Genomic DNA, 22,244 nt, shown 5'->3' on the forward strand with positions numbered 1-22,244 from the left:
GTGTCTCTTAATTTCTCAACTTTTTAGTTTTATTTCATTCCTCGCATTATTTTTTATATATATTATTTATGTAAGAGTTATTCTAACACTTGTTTTTTTTTTCTTTCAATTTTTACATTTATTTAGCTACCAAGCATATTTCTATTTGAAAATATTAATTAAGAAAAATGTAAAAATGTTAACAATGAAGACTATTGTAAATTTATAAATAAATCATTCAAATCAAAAATTCACCTTGAGCCAAATAAGATGATTTATTTGGATATATAGTTAATATAACATTTACATACCAAAAATTAACAAATAAAAAAATTTAATTTAGTATTTTATTTTTAAAAATATTAGGGCTGCACTCGTAATAGAGCTGCCTACATACCCTTTCTCCTAACTTATAAAAAAAAATAAGATTGTGTTTTGATTTAATCAATGATTATTAGTTACAATCATTAAAGCTGGCTTTGATTTAATCAAAAGATGATTAAAAAGGAATCAAAAAGAGTTTTCACCCTTGTATTCTACATTAATTAAGACATATACTATATTTTAATATTTTTATTGTTTGTTTTGGAACCAATTGTTTAAGGGAAATTTCATATTATATGCATGATAATTTACTTAAATTTTTTAATATACTAACATAAGTTACTATCTCAAATATATGACAAATTCAATTTTTTAGACAAAAATACCCCTAACATTCAAACAACCATTTTCTCTCTCAATCTGAACTCTCTCTCTAACATCTCTCATTCTCTCACTCTCTCTCTCTCTCTCTCTCTCTAATCTTGTAGATCTCGAAAAAAATACCAAAATAAAAAAAAATCATCTGAAACAGACATTTGAATGAAAAAATATGAACCTCCAAAGTTTTCGTCAAATTTCAGTGCAGAGCAACGAAATTGCATCGAAAAAGCATCATTTTGGCTAAAAATCAAGTTTTCATGATTGCATCACAATAGCATCGAAACACCATCAATTTTACATCGAAACACCATCGATTTTTCATCGAAAAAGCATTGTTTTGCCAAAAAAAAAAAACTTTTTGTGATTGCATCTGTTTTGATAAAGCAATTAAGTAAGTTTAGTAAAGAAATGGAGGTTTCGAAGACTTATAGTGGCTACCCACTAGTGAGGGCTAGGTCAGAGTTGACCATTCAGATATGTGTGTCATGTTCCCGTCTTTCTCCTCCATTTATATGTGTAATAAGTATGGTAGTTATGGCAACGATGAAATGAGTAATATGATGAGTCCAGCTGCGATGATGGCTAGCTGGAGGAGAACCCATGGGATTTTATATTACATGTGTAACAAGCCCTGCAGGTATTGGCTAAATCGAACAGTGTGCACATAAGATAATGGGCTATAACAATGTGAAAGTGAAAAGAGAAAACGTACAAAAGTAAAGTTTGCAGGTGCTTGATCAATAAATGAAATGTATAAATATTATAAGCCAGCATATGAGTATATGTGCACTTCAAACTCACGACATTCATGTGTATGTGTATGCATGAGATTTACTTACTGAGCGTTAGCTCATTATGTTATTTTCCAACATTTTTCCAGTTGTGGCTTTAGATGTTGAGCAACTTGTGGAGCACAGACTTAATCACAATACTGTTGACCGCGGTTTTGGCCAACGACGTGTAGACGTCAAAACGACAATAAACCTTCAAGAAAAAAAATACGACACAGACAATTTTTATAGTGGTTCAACCCCAATGTGTTGGTAATAACCTAGTCCACTTAGAGTTATGATTATGAATCTACACTCAAGATCAGATGAACCTGAGTCAACTGAGTTTCTTCAGTGCAGATGAAAATAATACAATATTTCTCTCAAGATACAAATACTCTCTTAGGAAAATTAGAATCTGAATATAAGCTTTGTATTTATAAGCCCAGGATCGTACAAACGCAGTCCCTTATAATCAGGATCTTTCTGTTTTTCTTTCAATATTTAATTAATAATAACATCTAAAATACAACAATATGCGATTCTTTGGGATAATATGAGAGATTCTCGCGCTAGTATGATCGATTCTAGCTGAAGCTGTTACTAGGATCTTTTTTATGTAGCAATGATCTGTTTAGTCAGTCCACATCACACCCAGAAGGAAAACTGCACTTCGCCGGTCGGCCACACTCTCACTGGTCGGCCAAACACTTGACCGGTCGGACAAGCACCTGACTGGTCGGACAAGCACATGACTGGTCAGTCATGACACTTGACTAGTCAGTCAAAAATCTTTACCGATCTACAAATGACTGGTCGGCCAAACACATGTCTGGTCGGACAAGCACCTGACTGGTCGGACAAGCACATGACTGGTTGGTCATGACACTTGACTGGTCAGTCAAAAATCTTTACCGGTCTATCGAATCACTCTTAAGCTAGATTACCCAACCATTCCTTGTCATTTGTCACTTCTATTGCCATGTCATCGTTTTCAAATTTTGGGGATAACATTTTCCCCCCAAGTTTATTATATGATATTCTCACATAATAAACTTTTTTTCTCCACTGTTGACGGTATAAATAAAAAAAATAAAAAAACTAACTGTACACATTTTCTCGCCTATGCAACAAACCACGACGCCATAGCAGACCATGATCACTATAATTAACTGCTCCAATCGTGGGGGAGAAAATATACCCAAGGGAATTCCAAGAGTCTAAGAATAAGTGACAATTTCCACTTTTTCCCTTTAAATAGACCCATAAGTGCTCACAATCTCACAAGAAAAAAGAAAATCAAAAGGCTCACAAACCTCCTCATTCTCTTTCGGCCGTGACCTCTCAAAGCCCCTCCATCTCTTGGCCGACAACCTCCAAAACTCCAAGGAAGGCTCCAATTTTCTCCAAGAAAATCCAAGGATTCTTCAAGAAATCAACACATTTGGGTAAGTTCTTCTTCCTCATCTCCATTTATGTTTTTTTTTTCTCAAAGCTTAAGAAAAAACTTGTAGGTCGAAACCCCCATAGGAAATACTCCCTTGAATTTGTGTATGAATCTTTGATATATAATGTGTATTGTGGCTGTTTTGATGTTATGTAGGCTATGGGTAAATCAATTTTGTCTTCAATTTCATAAAAATTTGAAGAAAAATTAACTTTCTATCCCAAATTGCATATTTGGGTCCTTGAGTATTTGATGATAAATATGATCCCTAGAACTTCATATGAACCTTTCAAATCCCATATTTTGATCTTGTTGTTGTGTATTTTGGGTGAGAAAAAAGTGTTTGTGTCAGTGGTCTTTTGGGATTTAGGCTTTCTCGAAACAGGTTTAGGGAAAATGTTCATGGCCGATCGGTCATGGCTCTTTTTTGTTTGAATATTCGGGCATGTCCCAAAATCAATGGGACACACCTCTCACTGCTCGGACACAAACATGTTCGGCTTATCATTGTGCCCACCGATCGAACACCAAAAAATAGCCCCTTAGAACCTTGATGCTCCTCGGATCCCTTGATGCAACCAAAACTGTACCGATCAGTAACCACGCACGCCTGCTGTGCTCCTCGGGTGCGCACACGCCTGCCTAGATGGCACGCACTTGATCGGACACTTGGACGCTTGCCTGCCCAGCCGCTCGGCCATGCGCACCTGCTGCGCTCCTCGGGTGCACACTTCGGCTCGGTCACCAGATGCGCATGCTGGCCGATCGGACACGGACACCTCCGCTCAGACACCACGCACGTTGTTCGGACATGAAGCCAGCTGCTCAGAACCCAAGCGTTGCCCCTCAGATGCATGCATTCACCACCACCCGATCGGTCATCACCATCCGCCCGGACACTAGGCACGCCTGCTCAGACACCATGCCTATACAGCTCCTCGGGACCTTAAGCACTTTTAGCCATCAAATTTCTTTTTCCCTCATGCACGTTATATTTTTACTACTTAGATAAATATTTTCTAAGTATAAAAATAAATATTTTCATGTTGAACTGATTGATTTATATTTGTTTGGTTACTCACCTCCCCATTTTTATTTTTTGTAGATGAATCGCTTCAACTATAGGGGAGGTGACAACCATACAAATTCTGACACCTCCATTCCGCAATCAAGCGATACTCCTCAAAGTAGCACTCTTCATCGAAGTCTCCTAGAAGTCGCACCCCCGATGATCGCCTTCGCCGTATTAAAAAGATCCTTCCCCGATCAACCTTATATTTCCTCCACGAAGAACAGTTTCTCAATCAACAGGTTGAACATTTAGAAATGAGGGTGAAGAAATCCAATAGACTTCCTCAGGACCAAGACCCTCAGGTGGCTCACAGAGCGGCACAGAAAGTAGTGGAACGCAGTGAAGTCTGAACTGCGGCTTCTCCAAGACCGCCTCGCCAGATACAAAAACCCAGCAAGCCTCGGAGAAAAATCATTCAGAAATTTACCACCGAGATTCAACAATTAGCCATTCAAAAACCAAGAAAAGACGAAGAAGAAACACCCTCTTGGTTTACAGCCAAACCCTCCAAACTTAACCCCTGCATGTTCGACAAACACATTCAAGCCTCGGGCTTAAAAGGGGTTAACGTGATATGTCTGCGCCCTCATCAGAAAGCCAACAAGCTTGGTGGACCTTACTGTGCCTGGTCTAGGTACCACGTATTCGCAGTAGCTACCATTCCGCTGCATCCTTTCTTTCGGTCAGTAGCGGACTACTTCAACGTTTCTCCTTTCCAGATTGCTCCCAATGGGATTCAGGCATTGTCCACTTTATACATTCTTTACTTCCTGCAAGGTTGGGATCCACCCACTCCTCATAAAGTGCACTACCTCTTCGACTTCAGGACCAACTCAAGCCACAAGAATACAGATTTTTTCCACCTATTCCACAGGCATAAAGGGATCAAATACCTCCATGGTATCGCTCATAAATCAAATCTCGGAAAATACTATACAGAGTATTTTCTGACTTCAGATATCAAAGCCAACAACTTAGCTTTTACACATGCGGGTCCATTTCACCAGCCCTTGCCTACCAAGGAAATGTGTTCCCGAGCAGAAGAATTGGCTAACATGTCCACCGAGGAGAAGAATGTAAAAGAGTTGGTTAACGTGGACAATCTTCAGATGGTGGGGCTGTTACCAAGTAACCAAAACATCTTAGTAGAAAGTACTACTGAGGAAGCGAATGCAACTAACCAGTCCAACATTGACACCGAGGTAGTGACCAATCAGTTCTCTCCCGGACCGTCTCCCTACTCTCGTAGACCAGGTGACCTTATCATTAGGGAACCCCTGCCAGAGGATCAACACAGACGTGTCATTCCCACACAACCTGGGAAAGGAAAGACCATTCAGCTTCATAGGGACTTCAGCTCATCATCTGATGAAGAGGACGACTTTCTTGATCAAATCTTAAGCTCAGGTTCAGTAGTCATAGTGTGATGTTTGGTTATAAATAACTTGGTGTTATCAGGAAAATTAGCATTGGTGACGTGGCGAATAATTTATTGATACGTGGCTGATACCTGGAAGCATCTGCTAGAGTATCGACCAGGAGACACACCAGAAGCATGACAAGCCTATCTTTGCCACAACCAGTCTGGTCGGTGGTTCCACTGGCAAAGCAACATTTGTGGGAAGATCTTTGTGAATCCCGAATTTATCTCATGCAATCTTCTGAATATCCCACTATTCAGGGGATAATATCTGCAACAATATTCTGTAATCCTTGAGCCTATAAATAGCAAGATATAGCTCAAGGGAAGGGGACTTTTTTTTGGCTGAAAAATCATAGAGAGATAGAATTTCTCCTAGAAAACTTGTATTGCTTTAAGTGAAGTGCTGAAACTCATTGAACCCAAGTTCTCTGATCACACTTTTGATTTCATATCAATATAATTCTAAGTGGACATAGGTCATTACCAGATCCTGGGGCCGAACCACTATAAATTGATGTGTTTTCTTTACTTTCGTCATTATATTATTCTCTTTATATTTGTCCATATCACTCATATTTTGACTCCGTGTCAGTTGGCCAAATCGTGGGTCAACATTCTGGTGCTTTCATTGAGAGGACAATTCATTGCTGTTAAGAAAACTGATGGCGAAAGCAGGAAGGAAAGCTGGCCAGACTGCCGCCGCTGCACCGTCAAATCCACCACCTCCTCCTCCACCCGCAAGCATGGCGAAAGATGAGCCGCAACTAGATTTTGAAGAGGAGGAAATGGACGATGCGACGCTGAAGAGTACCCTGGGCGCGTTGCAAGAAGAATTGGCTAGTCTGAGGGCCAATCAAGAGACTGCCGCAGAAGCCATGGCAAGGCAGCAGCAGGAACTTGATCGTCAGTGGGCGGAGTTGAGCGAGAGACAAGCAGAGGTGGATCGCCGCCAGACTGAGGCCATGGCAGCCCTCGAAGCAGCCTTGCTGTTGGCAAGAAATCAGGCCGCACCTGCCTCGCAGCCTAACCAACCTGAGAATGGGCCACCTCGGGAGGGTCCCAATCCTAGCCCACCAATCCATCCTTCAAGTCTGCAAAGGCCCGAGCAGCCTCAGATGCCCCATGACGACGTCCCACTGGACCCCGAGGCAAATCCACCATCCCAAGCTGCTCGAGGTAATCCCCCGCAGCAAAGGCAGAATAGGGCCGAACGACAGCCTCGTAGTCCTAGACACCGTGAGAATGATGGGCCACACCAAGCGAACAAAGGTCACTACCCTCCTGGTAACAGGAGGGACTCGGAGTTAGGCTCTGCGGTCCGTGGACCCCCACGGCATGATAATGCACGGGGACATCGCGACCAGCGCAGGCCACCCTCTAACGCTCGGGGCGTTTCTGCCAGAGATGGGAATAGAGGGAACAGCCAATCTTACCACAGCCAATCAAGGTTCAAAGATGGCCACGGATACAACGAGGCTGACTCAGGCAAGGGCAATGCTGATGGGAGGAACGGAAATAGAGGTAAAAGCAGGAGCCAAATACCTCAAGGTGACCAACCAAATAGACAAGATGTTGGGGGGCAACCCAGGCAAAATAATGTCTTCAACCGGCTCGGAGGTAGCGAGCAACGGAGAAGGGAGGAAGACCTAAGGGACATACTCAATGATCGTCGAGAGAAGCATGGTGAGAACATCCCTCCAGCAGCAGAGACCGGAGCTATTCCTACTGCATTGCAAGCCCAGATAGACGCACTGAATCAGGCTGTGCAACAGCTGGTCAGGGGAAGAACCTCTTACATCGACCACGATAGAAGAAAAGGCACTCCTTTTGTCCAAAGGATAGCCAACGCAGAGACTCCCAGCAAGTTCAAGATGCCTACGCTCCCGAACTTTGATGGATACGGGGATCCCGTCTCGCATGTGAATAAGTTTGAAATCCAAATGGACATTCAGAAAGTGTCTGAAGACGCTCGGTGCAGGATCTTTCCTGCAACACTTTCTGAAGCCGCGCAGGAGTGGTTTTTTAAGTTCCCACCCGCAAGCATAGTTTCCTAGGAAATGTTCGTAAGGGAGTTCTACGGACAGTTCTACGCGGGTCGTGTCCACCCGACCGAAGCAAACCAACTGGTCGAGATCCGTCAGCAGGACGGAGAGTCAGTGAAGGACTACGTCCAACGATTTATGAGGGCGGTGGCTGGAGCAAAAATAGTAGGAGACGAAGGCAAGATGATGCCCATTACCGCAGGGGTAAAGCGTTGCTCTCCCCTCTAGAAGAGTCTCCGAAAGGAAGGAGTTAAAATGACCCAAGAGTTCTTGGATCGAGCCGATCGTTACATAAAGCTCGAGGAAGCCATTGCTGACGATGGGAAACCCTCGAGAAAGGGTAAAAAGGCCGCCGAACCTTCCAAAGCCGCCAATGGGTCCAAACCTGATGGAAATGGCAAAGGCCATAAAAACGGCAACGGTAATGACAAAAATGGTGGGAAACGGCCATATAACGAGCCTTCCACCTCCGACAATAAACGAGCAAAGGGTAATCGTTATGAACCTAGGTTCACTAACTACACTGCCCTCATCGAGTCTCGGGGAGAGGTTTACCAGGCCACAAGCTCTAGTGTGCCTTACAAGAAACCTGGGCCCATTCGAAAAGACATTTCGAAAAGAGACACCACCAAGTTCTGTCGTTACCATAACGACTACGGACATGACACTAATGAATGCAACCAGTTAAAAGACGAAATCGAGTTCCTTATAAGATAAGGACACTTGAGAAGGTACGTACGGGCCTCGGGAACTTCCCAACGAGAAGCTCCAGGTGGCAACGAGCAGACGTCCACACGCCAGCGCTCGCCACCATTACAGCCTGCCCCCGTAGCCGGAACGCTCTTAACCATCTGTGGAGGCCCGCACCTCGCGGGAAATAGCGGAAAGGCCAGAGAACAATATGCTCGAACTCTACGCCACGACCAGGACATCGAGATGATGACTGTGGAGGACCGCGCGCCGAAAAAGGCTCGCTCAGAGGAGTACGGGATAACCTTCTCTGAGGGCGATGCCCAGCACGTCCGGTTCCCACATTCCGATCCGCTGGTCGTGGATATCCAGATGGACAATATGATGGTAAAAAGAGTACTGGTCGATACAGGAAGTTCAGTAAACATCCTGTATAAATCAACGCTGGAACGCATGAAGTTGTCCGTAAAGGACTTGGAGCCCTGCAATCAAACCATATACGGCTTCTCTGGAGAAGGACTCGCACCAGCCGGAACAATCAAACTCCCAATAACAACGGGTACAACGCCTGCCTCAAGGACACTACTCACCACTTTTGTAGTGGTCGATTGTCCTTCAGCGTATAACGCCGTTTTTGGAAGACCCATACTGGTTGAGCTGAAGGCCATCATCTCCATGTGGCACCTAGCCATGAAGTTCCCAACGGATACAGGGGTAGGATGTGTTTTGGGAAACCAAAGGGAAGCCAGGGAGTGCTATAACGCCTCGATCACAAAGGCAAAAAGTGGAGCGTCGAGGAGTGCTACCCCAGAACGATTGCAGATGACAGAAGACAGACAAACCCAATCAAGTGGTAAAGTCACCAAATAGGGTGTTGCCCAAAGTGAGGATATAGATTTGGATCCTCGCTTTGGGGATTTTGACGAAAATATAGGACCCATCGAGGACCTGGAAGAGGTCCAACTCGATGAAAAAGACCCAACCAGAGTCGTAAGAGTTGGGAAGAATTTAGAACCTACCACAAAACAGGCACTGGTGGGATTCTTGCAAGAGAACCAGGAAGTTTTCGCCTGGTCGCATAAAGACATGGTTGGGATAGACCCTGCAGTAATCAGCCATGTCCTGAACATAAACAAAGCCTTTCCACCGGTGCAACAAAAAAGAAGGCTGCTCGATAAAGATAGATCAAAGGCCTTAAAAGAAGAAGTCGAAAGACTTAAAGAAAACGGGTTCATCAGGGTAGCGTTTTATCCGTCGTGGGTCTCAAATCCGGTGCTGGTCCCCAAGCCTAACGGCAAGTGGCGGACCTGTGTGGATTTTACAAACCTCAATAAAGCCTGCCCAAAAGATTGCTTCCCACTCCTGAGGATCGACCAGCTAGTCGATGCAACTGTAGGACATGAGATCCTCTCGTTCATGGATGCGTATTCGGGTTACAACCAAATCAGCATGCATCCCCCTGACGAGGATCACACCAGCTTTCGGATCGATACGGGATTGTATTGTTACAAAGTAATGCCCTTCGGACTGAAAAACGCAGGTGCGACTTACCAACGACTGGTCAACCACATGTTCAAAGAGCTAATTGGGATAAGCATGGAGGTATATGTGGATGACATGCTCGTAAATTCCAAAAGGGCAGAAGGACATGTGAGGGATTTGCATAAATGCTTTGACGTGTTGAACAAGTATCAGATGAAATTAAACCCCCTCAAATGTTCCTTTGGAGTCGGATCAGGGAAGTTTTTGGGGTTTATAGTAAATTCAAGAGGAATCGAAGCCAACCCCGACAAGATAAAAGCCCTGATCGACATGAAGTCGCCGAAGAAAATCAAGGATGTACAAAGCCTGACCGGAAGGATCGCTGCCCTGAGTAGATTCATCTCAAAATCAACTGACAAGTGCGTTCCATTCTTCAATCTACTCAGGGGAAATAAGAAGTTTGAATGGACGGAAGACTGTGAGCAAGCATTCCAGACCTTAAAGGCTCATATGTCGCAACCTCCCATCCTATCAAAACCAATCGAAGGAGAGACTTTGTATATTTATCTGGCGATTACCGAAGTTGCTGCTAGTGCGGTACTAATACGGGAGGAAGAAAGCGTACAGAAAGCTGTTTATTACGTCAGCAAAAGGCTTATCGGTGCAGAATTGAAATATCCACCGATCGAAAGATTATCATACTGCCTAATTCTAGCCTCCAGAAAGTTGCGTCCATACTTCCAAGCCCATCCTATCACAGTTCTGACCGACCAGCCCCTTCGGCAAGTCCTCCAAAAACCTGAGGCGGCTGGACGACTGTTAAAATGGGCGGTCGAATTAGGACAGTTCGATGTAACTTATTCACCGCGAGCAGCAATAAAAGGGCAAGCCTTGGCCGATTTTATTGCGGAGTTCACCGAACTCCCCAACAGTGAGCTGCGCAAACAACCTGACGCGCCCATGCCTCAAGACGAGACTCCTTCGTGGAAGCTATTCACGGATGGATCATCCAATGAATCCCACGCTGGAGTGGGAGTGATATTGATAACGCCCGAAGGGCATCGATTTCACTGCGCAATCAGGTTTGACTTCGTAGCGTCAAACAATGAAGCAGAATACGAAGCGCTCCTCGCTGGACTGAGAATGGCCAGGGATATGAGTATAAAAGCGCTCGATATTTACAGCGACTCTCAGCTGGTCGTGAATCAGGTCCTGGGAGAATATCAAGCGCGAGGATTAAAGATGATGGCCTACCTTAACAAAACGAAAGATTTGCTAGCCCAGTTTACAAAGTACACGCTCCAGCAGATCCCGCGAGACCAAAATTCGAATGCAGACGCCTTGGCCAAACTTGCAAGTGCTAAAGATGCTGACACCTTGAACATAGTCCCAGTAGAAAGATTAAGTAAACCAAGCATTGATGTGGTCGAAGCCAACATGGAAATTCGTACAGAAGATACATGGATGGCTCCTTACCTGGAGTATCTGACAAATGGGACATTACCAGCAGATAGAAACAAGGCCAGAACTCTGCAAAGGCGGGCTGCTAGATACATAATGCTCGACGGTGTTATGTACCGAAGAGGATATTCAATGCCACTGCTCAGGTGCATTACATCAGAAAAAGCTAAGGAACTCATGAAAGAGGTTCATGAAGGCTTCTGCGGAGATCACGCTGGGGGGCAGAGCTTGGCGAAGAAAGTTCTTAGACAGGGCTATTTCTGGCCAACAATGAACGAGGATTCAATGGAGTACGTACGAAGGTGTGATAAATGTCAAAGGTTCTCCAAAATCCCACGAGCGGCTCCAAACGAGCTAAAGCAGATGCAGAGCCCGTGGCCTTTCGCAATATGGGGAATAGACTTGATTGGGTCACTTCCAACAGGAAAAGGAGGAGTAAAGTACGCAGTTGTAGCAGTCGATTACTTCACGAAATGGGTCGAAGCTGAACCACTCGCAACTATCACGACCAAGAAAGTTCTCGACTTTGTCATCAAGAACATTGTATGCCGGTATGGTTTGCCCAGAAAGATAGTATCAGACAACGGGACCCAATTTGACAGCGACCTGTTCACCGATTTCTGTGAGAGGCACAGAGTTATTAAGAGTTTTTCTTCAGTCGCGTACCCCCAAGCGAATGGGCAAGTCGAAGCTGTAAACAAAACCCTCAAGGACACCCTGAAGAAAAGGCTTGAAGAAGCTAAGGGAGCGTGGCCAGAACAGCTACCTGAAGTCCTCTGGTCGTATAGAACATCTCATCGAACAGCGACGGGGCATACCCCATTTTCTCTAGCCTACGGATATGAGGCAATGTTACCTGTCGAGCTAGATCCCCCCTCACATCGGCGTTTGACTTACGACCAGGACGCGAACAGCCAGTTGATGATGGAGTCCTTAGACTCGATCGATGAGATAAGAGAAAAATCTCAACTCCGAGTTGCTGCTTACCAGCAAAAAGTCGCCCGGTACTTTAACTCCAAAGTTAAAGAAAGAAAATTCAACGTCGGAGATTTGGTGCTACGACGAGTTTTCTTAAATACCCGCGACCCCACTGCTGGCGTGCTCGGACCTAACTGGGAAGGACCTTACCAGATTGAAGAAGTCCTTCACCCAGGCACCTACAAACTTGCACGCTTAAACGGAGATCTCGTTCCGCGCTATTGGAATGGAGAACACCTGCGCAAGTATTATCAATAAACAGCCCTTCTTAAAGGACTGCCTTGTTTAGATTTTTCTATTAATTTTTACAAGTTTTGCAAAGAGGGTTAGCCACGATGTATGGCTAACTGCTCGTATATGTAAGATTCTGTTTCAGAATCACTCGTAAAGACATGTTAGTCCATTTTTAATACGAGATTATAAGGGACTGTGCTCAGCCAGTCATTCTTGCCAACCTTTTGTGAATTTACATTTGCAAGTATTTGTTCATTACGTGTGTTGTTTTGCTGTATCACAAGTATCATTTTTTCCACACGAACAGGAATGTTCGAACAGGCCATGGTCAAGGCAAGTGACCAAGGACCTAAAGCTCCTCGATCACTTGGGGGGCATATAAGGCACATCGATAGCAAAGCATACTCTCAAGGTATGTAAACACATGAACAAAATGAGTGAAAGCATGCTACAGTACTTAGTGTATTTTTCAAAATTTGTGTTTGATAAATCATGGCAAAGTACTATGCTAAGTTCGGTCATACGGACAAATGTTATAATAAGTAAAAATATTATAGCACCAAGAGTTAAGCTTTTACACCGCAGGCATTGCTGCTTGGATGTAACTGTTCAAATAAAAAAGATTTACTGCCCATGCAGCCAAGTTTAAAAAGAAACTAGTGTCTTTACATCACGACCCGTAGGTCGCATGTTCAAAAAGAAAGAAAAATAGTTAATAAAAGTTAAGAGGCCTAGGGGGCAGGAGGGTCCTGGGCAGCATCCTGGTCAGTCACTTCCTCGATGGTTTCTTCTTCCAAACCAACGACGCTTGGGGTTGCAGGAGTCGCAGTTCTTGCCTCCTCTTCAACCAGTTGAGCAGCGCACCGGGCCAACTCTGCAGCTCTGACTTCCTCTGAAAGGTAGCTAAAGTCAGCACCCTGATTGTGTTTCCAGAAGTTATAGAAACATCGGAGTGTGGTCCTTTTGTACTTTTCCAGATTCTTGGAGTTGTCAAGCTCCAACTGCTGCACCTTGCCCTCAAGAGTGGCAATAGTATCATCCTTAGTCTTGACTACCCCCTCCAGATGCTTGATTTCGCGGAGATGAGTTTTGTTGTACGACCGGTACTCTTCCCTCAGCTTAACCGCTGCATCTTTTGCAGCTTCGGCCGCGGACAGTTTGGTCACCGCTGCATCCCTCTCTTGGACCACCGTCTCCAGCTCCTTAGCATGCTTAGCCTCAGCAGCAGAAAGCTCCTCGGCCGCCTTCACCTGATGTTTCTCGAGGACTTTAGCCTCGACCTGCTCGAAATAAGCCTGGGCTCGGGTACGAGCGGTAGTGGCAGAAAGTAAGGCCTATGAACGAAAGAAAAAGAAGTTAGGACTTATCACGAGGTCTAAAGAAAACTAAAGGACTTAAAGAATAAAGAAACACTTACGCTGGAGATCTCGTTCAGAGCCCTGTTCAGGATCTGGTCGACCGGTAGCTCTTCGGCTTGGATCATGGCCGTCCCAACACGCTCACCTTTGCCTATGCATTCAAGTCGGTCCTTAGCAGATCGGATGGTACGGCTCACGAGCCTGGCCCCATGGGCTTCTTCACGAGAAAGCTGCTCCCTAGCAGGCACAGCTGGAGGATTGGACCGAACAGGAGTGTTTTGCTGTTCAAAAGGAGCTGGAGGAGGGGTAGGAGTTCGCCCAGTTGGCGCAGGACTTTGCCCAGTCGGTGTACCCTGAGGAAGGTCTTCTGGTCGACTCTTCTTGGCTGAAGGGCCTTGACTGGTTTCACCAATTCGCTTCTTTGACCTCCGTTGAAGTTGAGGGACTTCCTCTTCCTCTTCGGCCTGGTACATGTCAAAAATGTTGGGAGTCGACATATCTGCATGAAAATAAACACAAGAGGTTAGTAAGGGAAGAAAAAGGTGAAAGTAAGTAGTACAACAGAAAGAAGATAATAAAGTGAATACCCGAGCTACAACTACTGGTCGCTACACTATTGACTCTATTAGTCATATACTCATTTTCTGGCATGAAGAAGTCTGGCCCTAGATTTGGAGCATATGTAAAGTTACCGTCCCCGTCAAACATATGACAGGGAATTGGCAAACCATTTAAAAGCGAAATAACGTTACCATTGTCATCAGAAGACTCTCCCAAGTCAACAACAGGCTCTGTGGCTTTTTCTTTCCCCTTGCCTTGGGGAGCAGAAGGCCTTTCTGCAAAAGGGCTACCCGTGGGTTCCCTGATCGTAACTCCTGTAGGCCTCCTCCTGGGAGAAGGCACAGGAGGTTGCTGCTCGGGAACTCCCTCGGCAGTGGCTTTGTCCACCACGGACCCTCTATTTTCATGGCGAGGAGCCAGGAGGCCAGATGACCTCAAGTTCTTTTCAAGGATTAGGGCCTTGACGCTTTTCGCTGCATCAGACATCCTGGCCAGAGCATTGGACCTCAACACCATGTCTGGTGTTGGAGTCGGACGTAACCAGGGGCCTGAAAAACAGGTCAAAATTGAGAAAAAATGAAAGAATATACTCTGGGGAAAAGTATCGACCAGCGAAAGACAAGCTCTTACCTCCTCTCGCAAAAGCCAAGTTGTTACTGGCTATGTTCGGAGTAAAGAAGTACTCCTTATTATAATGCCCCACGTTCGAGACATGAGTAGTACCACTCAGGAACGTCCGGCCGGTTTCCTGGTGACAGAAGTGAAAAAAGCCCGTCTCATTGTGCTGAGGATTGGACTTGAGGTCGAAGAGGTAGTTAACCTCATGAGGTGAAGGTTTTGGCCATTTGTTAAGTTTGTACAGGACATAGAGTGCAGCCAACATCCTATATCCGTTAGGGGTTATTTGAAAGGGAGCGACGCCGAAATAATTGGCCACCCCTACAAAGAAAGGATGAAGAGGGAGATAAGCCCCCGCTTCAATGTGATACCGGGACTAGGCGCTGTGCGCTCCTCCTGGACGGTTAGCCCTCTAGTCCGCAGTAGGACGTGTAATGGTTACCCCCATAAGGGGGAATTTTCTGAAGCAGTTGGCGATCATCCGAGGGGTCATCGAACTGGCCGGGGGAGTGTACCACTCGACATCAGGCGGATTCCTATGACGAGGACGAGCCCTAGTTTGGATATTAGGGTCAGGAACAAAATTCTCTTGACCACTGGTCGAGGGAGCCCCCGCCTGTAAGCCGAGCTGGGCAGGAGAAGTAGGGTTACTTTCAGATTCGGGCCTTTTCTTGCCAGAAGACTTTGAACGGGCCATTGGAGGAGAAGGATGTGGTCTGGAAGAGGCTCGTGAAAAAGGTATCTGGTGAATGCGATCAGTTGGTTGTTCTTCTCCCTCGAGCAGCTGGGCGAGGAGGTCGTCGTCGATGGGTCTCTCACCTCCCCACAAATCTGGCATTAAAATTTGCAAACAGAAGAATGGGGAGGTGAGGTCAGAGGAGTCTAGAAGGCTTTTAGAATAACGCTAGTCGAGTATAAAAGCTAAGCCTTCATACAACAGCATTCTAACAAGAAACTAAGTCTTTCTGAGCAAACAGTTTAAAAAGCGGATCAGAGGGTGAAAGTGAAACGTTTTCCTGAAAAGCTTTTTCGACTCCCCTTAGGGCGAGAAAAATTATTTTCAACTGGCTTAAAAATCAAAATGCTACTTCGATTTTACGTCCTAAAAAGCACTGATCCTGGGTTTTAAACCAACTCATAAGCCTACTCTGCCTACAAAAATATTCTATCTACGGGCGCTTAAAAAACCAGAGGCCAAGAGACTCAAACAGTACGCCATCAAAAAGCATGCACCACGAGAAATTAGAAGCATGAGGTTTCAAGAAACTTACCAGGGAAAATGGTCGTGAAGGTGGAAGTGAGAGCTTCGGGAGTCAAGGAACCCACCGTCTGAGCCTTGAAAGCGCAAGAGAACGTTCGCCGGAGAAGGTAAAGCTCTGGTTTTTAGGGTTTTCGGCGGAGTAGTGGTGTGCGTGAAAAGGAAAGAAATGGCCCTGGTGATCTTATATAAGTTTGTCTCTGATATTCAAAAGGTGTGATCATTAATTTTCCTTTTTCGAAGTATGGGGAAACGTGATGGTCGTCAAAAGTGTTGCTGGGGAACTGAAAAGCCATGATTAGACTGGAGTGGTTTGCTTTTTTCAAGAACACACGAAGGGTACTGACACGTCAGGAGGGGTTACCGAAGAGTCATATGTTCAAAGTTTATTCACTGTTCGTAGTAAATAAACTTTGGGGGGCAAATGTTATCAGGAAAATTAGCATTGGTGACGTGGCGAATAATTTCTTGATACGTGGCTGATACCTGGAAGCATCTGCTAGAGTATCGACCAGGAGACACACCAGAAGCATGACAAGCCTATCTTTGCCACGACCAGTCTGGTCGGTGGTTCCACTGGCAAAGCAACATTTGTGGGAAGATCTTTGTGAATCCCGAATTTATCTCATGCAATCTTCTGAATATCCCACTATTCAGGGGATAATATCTGCAACAATATTCTGTAACCCTCCTTGAGCCTATAAATAGCAAGATATAGCTCAAGGGAAAGGGACTTTTTTTTGGCTGAAAAATCATAGAGAGATAGAATTTTTCCTAGAAAACTTGTATTGCTTTAAGTGAAGTGCTGAAACTCATTGAACCCAAGTTCTCTGATCACACTTTTGATTTCATATCAATATAATTCTAAGTGGACGTAGGTCATTACCAGATCCTGGGGCCGAACCACTATAAATTGCTGTGTTTTCTTTACTTTTGTCATTATATTATTCTCTTTATATTTGTCCATATCACTCATATTTTGACTCCGTGTCAGTTGGCCAAATCGTGGGTCAACACTTGGGTATACGGGATTTATAGAGTTGTCTAGTAGTAGTAAAATATTTATCTACATATTGCTTTACTTTTTACTAACAAATCTTGTGTTTACTCTTTTGCAGATTCAGAGATGTTCAAGCAATTCAACAATACCCTTGCCCAAAAGAGAAAATCTGGGGAGGGAAGTGGCTCAAACCCTCCAAAAAAAGTTCCAAGGACAACCCCGACCAGCCAGGGAAGACAACCCGAGCAGCCCATTACAATCCCGCAGCTGACCCCCTCATCGATTTCTCCTTCTGCGAGCTTAACCCCCACTCGCCTGACTGGCTTAAGTGAGCCCCTTCACATCGCTAGTAACATTGGGAAGGAATTGCTCGACCAAACCCTTCATGATGCTTCAACGATTCAAAGCTTTGAATCCTTGCCTCGGCTTAGTGTTGAAGTCGTCCTGCAAAGAGGGCTCGCTCAACTGATGAATGTAAGTATTTTATCACAAGACAGTTTGTTATTAATCGTTTTTACTTGTAGTAACTTCCTGTTTTCCATGCAGTCGCTTATCACTATCAGCCATGCTCAGCATCGAGCAGTAGACTACAAGGAATTGATCAAGGTCTTAAATGATAAGCTAGTGGAAGTCCAGACCAAAGTAGAGACTTTAACTTCCTCGGAAAATGATCTCAAATCCAAGGTTGAGCAGGCAGAGAAGACCGTTGCTAAGCGGGATGGGTCTCTTAGGGAGCTGGCTGATGAAAACCAGAAACAAACTCAAATCAACAAGACATTGAATGATCAGCTAGAAATACTGACTCGCGAGAACGAGGAGCTGAAGCGAGAGAAGGAAGCTGATCTTGCTCGCTACGAGGAGATTTGTTTCAACTGCTTCTACCAGGTGTGGAAATTGAACAAACCTCTCAACCTTGACTTTCTCACAGAGGAGGCCAAAACAGAAGAGTCTGCAAAATGCGAGGCAAAGGTTGTTGAGGAGGCAGCTAATCTTGCTAGTGTCACACCTTTTTCTCTTGCATTATCATTCCGACCAGAAGAAGCCACTGATGCTGAGGATGGTGTTGATCAACCCGAGTGACAATCTGACCAGGGAGCCCCATAGCCTCTATCCGACCAGATGACTCCTTACCAGACTAGTAGACATTTATTTTATATTTTGTTATTGTACTTTGCTCGTATGATCGAGCTATTGGCATGAATACTTCACTTTTTTAGACTTAAGTCATTTAGAAGTTTTATTATATAGATGCCTTATATTTTCATATGAGTACTTAATTTCCTAACTTAGAAATTCTAAACATTTCATAAGTTACTACTAAGCATGCTTTCTCACATTCTTATTGCTCTAACATTTTATGAGCATAGCGTTTTGTTTACACACGAATAGTTGTTATTAACTTAAAATTTTGAAAAAATTCCAAGCTACTTAAGCTTTGTAAAACAAGTTAGCTTAACGGCCCTTTTGACTTCAAAGATTTACAAGTCAGCCTGAAAACAAATATCTTTGCTCGTGTTCTTATTGCTTGTGTTGAATTGTATACCAGTATACCCTATGTGCCCCCCAAGTGATTGAGGGTTGAAAAATCCTTGATCACTTGCTACTTGACCGAATTTGTCCGAGCAGTTATTACTCGTGAAACACATTGAATATAAAAAGGATATTTCAGCAGTTAAACACTGTAAAAACATGCAACTATTTAAACGTTGGGCATTCATCTGATGGATACCGACCAGTTGAACACTGCCCAGTCTTTCCTCCAAAAAACCTTTTTTGTTTTAAGATGCACTGACAGTTGAACACTACCAAAGTAAGAATAATCAACACATATGCAAAATTTGTAGCAAGATTCGACCGCGCTGCCCGTGATCTCTTTTATTACTCGTAAAAAAAAGGACAAAGTGTGTCTAATTACGAGTCTAAAACAAAATAAAATTGTTCAAAAATAAAATGAATGGTTAGCAAATAGCCAGTTCACAAACAAACTTAAATGACAAGTTTTGATTTTTCTAAGTAGAAACATGAAAATGCCTTTTGTGTTATTTGGGTTATTGAGAAAATAGTTGAAAAGTTTTGATTTTTCTAAGCAAAGTAGGTATTGTCCAAGAAAAACCTTGTTCAGGGAGTAGGAAAATGATGTTTAGGCTTCGAGCAGGCTTCATTTGTAACTGATTGTAAGAAAAATCCTCAAAATAATATATTTATATATATATAAGTAGTTTTTATTTTTGGGAATGGTGGAGATTTTCCTACCCAAGAGGTAAGTTCAAATATCTCTTGAAAATCTTTTAAACTGCCAATTGAATCTAAACATGATACTAGTTGTATACTTTCTTCTGTTTGTATTAGACCAGCACACTTCTTTCTAGGCACACCTTAGTACTAGTTGAATGACTCACTTCCCCTCTTATTTTTCATACTAGATGTATGCACCCGAATATTGGGGAAGTGATTAATCATTATCACCGGAATTAATCCAAATTGTGGTCATGGTCTTGAACGGAATCAACCATGTACAATACCTGAACCACCTCTTCGACCAAGTGTGCAACATTACCAATATTATTTTTCCTTTCACCTCGACCAAGAATATTGTCGTAAGGTCAGAGAATTACACCAAGGAATTAGGAGTTCCCTTCCAAAGAACTAGACATATAATGTTCACCCTAATAACACTAATACTCTCTCAATCTGGGCATTGATCATTGAGAGAGATATGAACAAATTCCCATTAGTTGGTTTTGTTATAACTATTTTTATTTGTCCTCCTTCAGAGATGGCAATAGTGAAACAAACAATGCGTCAAAGGACTACTTTAGTTTTGAAGGTTGCAAGGCAAGCGACCAGTGGTGGTAATGAAGAAGAGATTAGAGCTAAATCAATAGTTGAGATCATGACAGTCATTGACACTCAAGCAAGATTAAAACCTAAGAAAAAGAGACCAGTTACCTGGTATATGGTGTCTGCTAATACTCTTTCAATCAACATCTTGGAAAACCACCTCAAAAGACATGGAAAATGGGGGATTAATATGACAAACTCCACGAGTCGACCAGCGGGCTAATCAACCTAGTGGAGCTTACAGCGCTTGGTCGTGCTTCCACACTAAAGCTAGTGCCACTCCCCCCTTACACAATTACTTTAAGGGGGTGGCTGAATATTTTAACATTGCACCAATCCAAATAACACCCAACAAATATTTAATGCGTTCATCATTACATATTCTTAACCATCAACGTCACTGGGACCCGCCTACCCCACACGATGTGCATTATTTGTTTGAGCTCAAGTCCAATCTTAACCAGAATGGCACGATCTTCTTCTACTTGTTTCATCGAGACACTACCAGGGTGTATCTGACTGAGACAAATTTTAGGAGCAACAACGACCAATACCACAAGGATTATTTTCTTACTATTGCTCTTGTTGGAGCCATACCTTATCCTGTGAAACCATAAAGGGTTTGAGTGAATGGCTCGAGGTTCCAAACTAAAAGTTTCATCCTTTCATGTGTTGACTTAAACAATATATTAAGTAAAGAACTGTTGCCAATTATTGTTCTTACAACGATCGTATCTATGATTTGGGCATCAATGACCATGGGAATTTTATGTGGGAACCTAACACAATTGGCGTATTCCTCATTGAATGTAATGGGTTACATTCAAAGCGAGGTATTTTGGGAGTTCGCCCCTCGACAGTTAATCATCACCATGCTCATGATGTAGTGTTTAGGCATATCTTTCTAGGGCCTTACCACTGTTACCGACTAAATGTGGTCCTCCACAAATCACGTCGATTCATTATTCTATAAGGGCAAATAGTAGTGGGTGGTTTGTTCCATCTGGAATGCCTGCAGAGAGTGTTTGCTGGTCAATTGGACAACGAATAGATCTTCTCGTAGCTTGATGATTTTGTTGAACAAGAAATTCGATCTTGTCTTTAAGGTGGTTACACTCTTTAGTCTCATGTCCATAGTTGTTATTTAATTTGTAGAATTTGTTCACGTTTCTCTTACTTATGTCTTTGCGGATGGGAGTAGGCTTCCTATATGGGATGTCAGCTTATGTAGCCAGAAAAATATTTGCTCATGACTCTAGCAGTATAGAATAGGTGGGTGATCCGAGGCACATATCCTCGGGGCTTGTCATTGGTTTTTTCCCTTTTTGTTGTTGTTGTTATTCTTCTCGTTGTTCGAGTTGTTGTTGTCCTGCTTACCATTATTCTGATTGTTTTTATTCCAATTACAATGACTAGCCTAGTTTAGATTAGAATTATTGCCTTGGTTATTGTTTTGGGTATTGCTTGTTCCCACTGCAACCTAATCAGACTTTTCAACCTTTTAGATGGCTTCCTCTAGTTTATTAAACTCATATGCTCGGTTGAGGACCTCACAGTCTTTTTTCTTAAATCAAATCATAGTGGCCCATTAACTTTGATTCCAATCATGGGGGCCATAAGTTTTCCATCATCACTGTCAGTTTGGAACGAGCAGATTATCGCATAAATCGCTACACATAAGCTTTAAGGGAATCGTCTACAGCTTGCTTGATACAAACAAAGTTGTTAAGTTGGGTAGGTAAGGTTCGAGCAACAAATAATTGTGAATAAAAAAAGCTGCACAAATGAATCCCAAGAACTGTTGGTTCCAAGCTCAATTTAAAGAACCACTGGTGGGCAGAGTTAGGTAGGGTAGCATGAAAAATCATACATCAAACATTATCTCAGATGCCCTGAAGGTCAATTTGGATCTCAAAGTTATTCACGTGCGACATTGGGTCTTCTCTTCTAGGGTACATTTTCCAAGTTGGCATCTTAAACTTGGGCAGGATTATCATGGCGTTTATTTTGTCAAAGAAAAGATAACCTTTCCTTATTTCTATATTGATGTTTTGTAGGTTTAAGAGCTATTGAATCCTGAACCATTTGGGTTAGTGCGTCAAGCTGTGGTTGAATTACTGTTGCAATAGTAGTGTAGCAACTAGTATGAAAATGGGCACTGCTACTACTCGTTCGAGCTAGAGTGCAAGAGAAACCAATGGTGTAACAGATTTGTCAGCATTCGACCTGTTGCCTTCTTTGAGTTGGTCGAGAATATTGCATAGGTCTTCTTGTCTTATGTTTCCAAACTTGTTAAAGACTTTGTTACCCTTGGGTTGCCCTAAC

This window comes from Humulus lupulus, chromosome 4, assembly GCF_963169125.1.
Source record: "Humulus lupulus chromosome 4, drHumLupu1.1, whole genome shotgun sequence".
NCBI lineage: Eukaryota > Viridiplantae > Streptophyta > Magnoliopsida > Rosales > Cannabaceae > Humulus > Humulus lupulus.